The sequence below is a fragment of the Dipteris shenzhenensis genome, chromosome 33, assembly GCF_047967505.1.
Source record: "Dipteris shenzhenensis isolate YYH24624 ecotype China chromosome 33, Dip_SZ_1.0, whole genome shotgun sequence".
In the NCBI taxonomy this organism is placed as follows: Eukaryota; Viridiplantae; Streptophyta; class Polypodiopsida; order Gleicheniales; family Dipteridaceae; genus Dipteris; species Dipteris shenzhenensis.
Genome location: NC_141628.1, coordinates 22,881,656 through 22,889,413, shown reverse-complemented (window position 1 = coordinate 22,889,413; position 7,758 = coordinate 22,881,656).

The window sequence follows — 7,758 nt, the reverse complement described above, 5'->3', positions numbered from 1 at the left end:
AAGATAAACTTAGAAAATAAGATTTTTACAAGGTGATGTAGTGGAAGACCAAAATTGTTGAACTCTCTTTAAATTATATATTTCCACATTCAAATTATGAGATGCATCAAAAATTTCAAGGTGATGTAGGGATGTTAAATCTAAAATTACATTAATAAAGCCAATTTGTCAATTTTGGTCATTCTAATGACCATTTTTGACAAATCTAGAAGGAATTTGACTGTAGCACTGAAGATAAAGTTGATCGAGACGTTGTGGGGTGTCCAAAAATGCCAAAATATTCCATGGCGCAAATTTGGCCATTTGGAGGGTGTATTTTGGAATGACTTATACATCCATTACAACAAGCATAACCACCTGTAATGCCTTGAAGAAGTTCTACTTAAAAATAGAAGTATAGCATCTCCCTAAATCCAAAGAAATACTAGTTCATGGTCACCCATGGAGTTGTTTTGGGACACATAGCCTCTCAACATGGCATTGCAACTCACATGGTTAAAATTAGAGTGATCATGGAGTCATCCCACCTTTGCTAAATGCCAAAGGAGTGCAAATATCATTATGGGACATGAAGGCTACTATACATCTTGATTCATCTTGTAGTATGCCATGATAGATTGCCTTGTATACAAGATGTTGGAGGAATTCTTATGGATGGAAGAAAGTGACCAAGTCTTTCAACTTCTAAAGTGGCACCCACCACCTAGTCACAACCATTTGGAATATTGATTTTCATGTCCCAATTGGGAGTGTGCTTTGCCAACCTATTGAACACAAGAAGGACTACCGGATCTACTTCAATAGTCAAAAACTAAATGAGGCAAAAACCTCAGTAGAAAGAGAAGACCTTGCAATGGTTTATAGTGTCAAGAAATTTTGACACTTGTATTGGAAAATGATTTTATCTTTTACACCAACCACTAAGCATTGCTCTATGTATTTAATGATAGGGAGACTAGCACCATAGTTGCAATCAGTGGATGCCAAAAAACTTGTAATCAAATCTGCACCATGCCAACTTATAGCAAGCCACCTCTACCAAATAGGAAGATATTAGATCCTATGTAGATTACCACATGAAGTCTCACTCAACATTCATGATCCTTGAAGGCGTTTTAGGAGGATGCTTTGTTAGAGAAGCCACTTTTTCCAAAAATTATTTTGGCTGGCTACTTGTGGTCCATATTGTGGAAAGATGCTTATGAGTTTGTCAAATGCCGTGGTGTTATGCCAACAAACTACCACACCCCAACATAAACAATTACTGCCCTAATAGTAGTAATGTCACAAAAACCCTTTGAAAATTAAGGAATTGACTATACATCCTACTACAAAAGGAACGTAGCTCAGCACAAAATTATAGCCGCAAAGTATTTCACTAAATGGACAGAGGCAAAAGTAGTATGCAAAGACATTGGGCCCAAAGTGCCACCTAGTTACTTTATGAAAATGCACGATCATAAGGTACATATGCCCCTCTTGGAAATAGTCATTGTGATAAAGGCACACATTTCATCAATGAATTGATACAATAACTTCTCTCAAGATTGATCATCCTACATTGGAGAAGTACTGCATATTATGGCTAGTACAATGGACAAGAAGAGTCCAATAAAATTCTATGCAATAGTCTCACAAAGGCAGAGGAACCCAAATACTATGATTGGAACAAGAAATTAAACTTTTCCTTACAGGCATATAGAACCACCTTTAAGGTCAATGCTTGTCTAATCCCATTCCAAGTCTGATTGGGTTGAGAAATTAAACTGTACCTTATGTGCATACAGAACCACCTTTAAGGTGTGAGGACTTGTTTGATCCCATTCCAACTAGTGTATGGCTTTGAGGCAGTAGTCCCTTTGGAATTCATCATCCCCAATCTATCAGTGGTAGCATAACAACACCTTGGAAATAAAGAATCCTATGAAGCATGATTCTTCCAACTTGAGAAGCACAAAAAAACCCACTCATGCTATGATAGCTGAACAAAGATGAAGGCATAGTTTGATAGGAATCTAAGGATAAGGAAATTAACAAAGGAAACCTCATCTTCGTGCACAATAACAAAACCCAAAAGGTCAAATTAGAGTATCAAGGCCAAGGTCCATACAAAGTCAAGATTACCCCAAGTGGCATCATTTTACTAGAAAGCTTAGATGGAGTTCAACTCAATGATCATGACAATAGACTCATGTGCTACATGACAATTAGCACCTTATCATCTATGACAATAAGATGACAACTCACAACTCATCCATGACAACTCATGTCAAGTTATTCTTGAAAAAAATAAAGATTTGGGAGTCCCAAATCTCCCCTAGTTATAGCAATAGGTTGTCACACGAGCAATCACTTGCATATGTACAATTTAGCACATATAGGTAGCCCCAAATGATTTCAATCTATGACCCTCGTGATCCTGATTGCCCTATGAACTTCTATAGCACCAACTTGAAATGGATATCCAACTCCAATTCCAAGGAATTGAGACTGAGTTCACAACTCTTCGTGTCCAAATATATGAGCATGATCTTGAAGAGGTGCCCATGAACGAGGCTCTCTAACCTAAGGAAAAAGTAGTCCTTGAAGTGACTTCCAAATCTTTAGCAAAGTCAAGTACATGTTTTAGAAGCCCTTAATGTTGAAGCGTTACTACAAACATCCAATGAGCACTTGACCTCATTCAGTACTCAGCAAATAGAGGAAATTGTGCAAGATAGGCTCACACTAGTCCACAAAGAAGAAGACCTTCATCATTATCAAGAGAAGCTTGCAGAGTTGCAATACACTCTGAAAGCTAAAGTGACAACTCAACACAAACTTATAGGCATCTACTACTCAAGCCTAGGTCTTGGAGCAACGATGAAGTACCAGTGAACTCATTCCTTTAGAAGAATGGATTAGCCTCTTGATGAAGTAGCTTAAGGGTAGCTATAACTCCGCCTACAATCAATATGAGGAGAAATATGTGGAGCTACATTCCCAAAAAGATACAATATCAAAGTTGAACTCCAATTTCTCACCCAAAGAAATGTGGCAATGGATGAACCCAGTGATGGAAGACTTATTACAGTGCATGGCCATAATTTACTAAGAGCTTGTAGTAGTCCTACAAGTAGAAGATCATCTCAAAGGATATGCACTAATTTGATGGAATTAGCTTTAATAAACATTCTATTTGCACGGACAAACATGAAATAGGAGACCCTGGGGGGAAAACCTCTTGTGCCAATTCTTTCATGAGCTGAAGGAAGATGAAAAAGATATCTATCAATGCAGGGTTTACTACACTCAAGGTCGATGCTTTCATTGCATATGTATGCCTTGACATGGGAAATACTCTCCTCAACATTATTGCACTTTTAAGCTGATGATCCTACCTCAACAAGAAAAGGACATGTCGAAGGATAGCCTATGTCACTTATAACCTATTATCTCTCACCTCTAACCTACTGTATCTCACCACTCTCCATGCCAATCTTCTAACCTAACTCACCCTTGCTGCTACCACCCTCTTAACCTTTCTTGAGATCCATTCAAGCCTCTTTCCCCTTCATTTCCTCTTTTCTAATGCCTTCTCACTACTTCGAGTCTCACCCAACAATTTTAGACTTACCAACCCCTAAGTCCTAACTTACCAACCCCTACTTGTCCCCTATTGCTAATCCTAGGTCACTAAGGATTACCAAGTTGATCAATCCATTTTCTTAGTTCACCCTCCACTCCCCAGCTAGACCCCTCCCACTCTCATCCCCTCCGTACTACTCACCCATGTCTCCAATTTCTCTCCAAGTATCACCATCACTTGAGATGCCATTAATAATAGAAGATGCTCTTTGATTTTGAATATCAAGATCCACATGAACTGATTGTTACTCCCATGCTAGATTCCAAATATGATGGTAATGAATTTAACGTAGTTCCAATTTCGAGCAACCTTATTAAGGAATTCTAGAACAAAGACCCATATATGAAGGCACACAATGGGTAGACCATCACAATGAACATTTGCAAGGCTCATCATATTACCCAAGCCTGGATTTGCAAGTTGGACCCCCACCTAGCTTGAGATGACCACAATAATTTAATGAGGCCTTCTTGAAGGAGTACAATCACACATCTTCATGCCTCAAAATCTAGCCCAAGTTCTTTTGTGTACATGCTGACACAGTCGGGATGCTAACATACACACCTTGGGTGAGGATGGTACCATTACCTAGCCACTAATCTAGCCATACTCTATAGTGGAATGTAATATCCAAGGCACATTGATATGGACCCTTCAATAACATGAACAACTTATGCTAGGCAACGTTGATCGAATCATATGGCAGAGTGTTGCTTTTGGAAAACCTTGGAGCTGATTTTTGAGGTTCCCTTTAACATCTACTGCAATCTTCCTACAATGATTTTCAATTCCAATGGAAAAATGATGCACAAAACACGAGAAAAATCTATCAAAGTGTCATCTCCTTAGAACCTTGCTACATGTGTCTCTTTGAACAGATGGTAGAAATTGGCTTTCTAGAAATTGAGCAGAGACTTTATGGTGCCAAGGCATTGTAAAATGATCTAATGGTGTGCCAAAAGTTCCAATCTTCTGGGTTCTCGGGGGGGTCACTATGTATAAACCCTCTATATCACGTGCATTCAAGGCCTATATTTAAAGTCCCTTATCTGTAGAAAATTTCATTAATAAAATGTACCCCTTTTCTATACAAATCTGTAAATTTTTTCCAAAACTATTTTAAATAGTCCCTTATGTATATTTATTTCTGTAAATTTTAGAAATAAAAAAAATCCTTCTGTTGAACTCACGTGATAGGGTTACATATGATGAGTGACCCCCCCGAGTCTGGGTTACATACATGGTTTCCCAAATTTGTGATCAAAAGAAGCCATAATCCAAGGACAGGTCATAAAGTTGGTCTAGGGGAATGTTAATCTTGTGTCAATGAGGACTGAGTAAATTGTGTCAATTGTGTGTGTAGAGTAGCAGTAAAGCTCCACTTGTAATTACATGTGCTTGAGTGCATATTAGAAAGATATAATAGGACAAGAACAACCAAAGCTCTCTCTAGTAAAAATTTGAGCATACTTGTAAAATCTAAATCTAGAGAGAGGGAGACTAGTCTAGTGAGAGAAAAATGCTCATTAACTTGGCTAATAGAAACAAACTCTCAAAAAAATATCAAAAGGACTCTAGGAATACTCTCTTAGAGATATCTCTCATGAATCCTATTTGTAATGCCTAATCATAGATGAATTTCTACATGGATCCCTACATGGAGAGAGAGAAACTCATGCGAATCCTACATGTAGAGAGCCAAAGACAAAGCCTTACATGCAATTCCTACATGCAAGTCATACATGCAAGGCCCACATGTGAATGCTACATGCACTTCCTACGTGTAGAGAGAGAAAGTACTTCAATTTCTACATGGGGAGGGAGAAGATCTGAAAACTTGTATAGATATCTCATAATGAAATGAAGTCTATATAAGTCTTTGAGGGGCATTGTGTTTAGCTCAGCTTTGGCATTCTTGGGCAATAGTCCATCTCCCTTTGATTGTCAACATTAAAGAGCATGTCCTCCCCCAACCCATTTGCTCTTAGACATTCCTCCTCTCCCACTCGTACTCTTCCATAAAAGGATCTAGAAAAGTTTCTCATCCCTCATCCTCGAACATCTATGAGGGAGATGAGTTATCTACCATGTACTCTACTCTAAACCCTACAATCTCCTTCTCCTTCAATCTCCTTCTAACTTTGAACCTCTTTCTAAACTTTGGAATGTCCTCCTAAACCTTGGAACCTCCTTCTAAACCTTGACCCACTTTTTACCCTAAAACACCCAATGGAGGTGAAAGCATTCATTCCCCCATCCATGCTTACAAATGATTCTTTCACACAAGCATGTGCAACCTCTCTTTTCACACTTGAGCCAACATCTCTTACCAGATCATGACCATAGGTCCTAAGCTACAAATATACTACAACGATGACAACCAATATATTTGTAGGTGACAAAAAGCCTCAAAATTGACATAAAGAAGTGGCAAGTGACTTTATCATAGGATTCCTTAGCTTTAGGTTGGGACCCTGCTTCTATCTTGATTGTTGTTGAAAAGTTGATAGATGGGACATTTTTAGAGCATTTTTATTCCTATCAAAATCACAAAGGCATCTCTAAACATTTCATGGAGCATACCTCTAGACTACATGGCTTGCTCTCGGCTTGCCTAAAAATTTGATATAGGATTGGGATAGTCAATTCACACTTTTTGCCACTGCAATTGAATTTAATTATTGCATATCATCCTGAGACCACTGGTCAAATTTAAAGAGTAAATAGAGTTCTTAAGGACATGGTTAGGGTGTATTATGTGGAGAAGGGATCACTTTGGGGAGAGTACTTGCATATAGTGGACTTTGCATAGATAATGATTAGAGTCCTGATAAATTTAAGGAAGAAGACATGGTGTTTATTAAGAAATTTAAAAGAAAATATATAAAATCATTTTATGTTTTGTCAATATTGTGAAACTAAAAATTTAGTTTTATAAACTTTTGCCAAGATTTTCTATTATATAAAAGTACATCTTTGATAAAATTATCCATGTTGAAGAGGCACTCATAAGTTTTGATTGTACATTTTTATTGAACCAAATAGATTCTATAAAAGAAACAATAAATTCTTAGCATCATTAATAAGAGGGGAGGGGACCTCTTACCTTATAAATAAGGGGACCTCTTATCTTATAAATAAGGGGACATCTTGATTAATCACTCCCTTTTCACCTCTTCCCATGCCTTTTCATACCTCCCTTCCTCCATTTTGTACTAATTAATACGTTTTTAAATAGTTTTCAACTTCTCCCTTATTTGGAAGGAAATTTCACATTTCATGCTCCTTTATCCTTTGTATTAGCAAACACAAGTCCTAATTTCAATATGTCAAGAGGCCCTGGCTCATGCAAGGTGGCTATACTCAATCCTAGGCAAACTCTTCACCTTTCAATCCAAGCTTCTTGTACCCTCCTTATACCATGCAACAAGTGAGGCAGGGTATTCAACCTCTTCTTTTTATGGTCACACTGTATAATATCATCTTCTCTATTGCAATGACATTAGGATTATTTAACACAAGGAACTTTTTTTTGTCCTTGGCATAGCAAACAAGTTGAGAATTTAATCAAGCTGATTTGTGGACTATGAACCAATTTATGAGTACTTATAGTTTCAAATGCAAAGTCGCTATCACCCCACTCTTGTCTCTATTGATATGCCTAGGTTTCTTCATCCACTACAAGAATAGTAGTTTGAAAGGGTAGCATGACATGGAAAATTTTCAATTGATAACCCTTATTAGACCATATGAAATATCGTAAGATAGGGAAATATGGTAGCTTCAAGTGTCTTTCCTTTTGGACATAAAATAAGAAATAGGTTAGCCTCTAATAGCCCTTTTGAGGCTAGGGCAATCAATGGAGAAGCCCATAGCCACTCCTTCAAATATAATAGCTCTTATGGTCGCACTTTTAAATATAGCATAGTTCAAGAAATGGTTTCCATTTTGACCATAGTGCAAGAAATAGGGCAACCCATAACTTGCCTTTTAGACATAGGGCAAGAAATAAATTACCATGTGGACACCCTCTTAATGGTAGTTCTTATGGTTGGCCTTTTAAAAAGATGGAAAATCTTATGGATTCACTGTCCTTTGTATAGCCTCCTCTAAGTCATGTCTTAAATTAT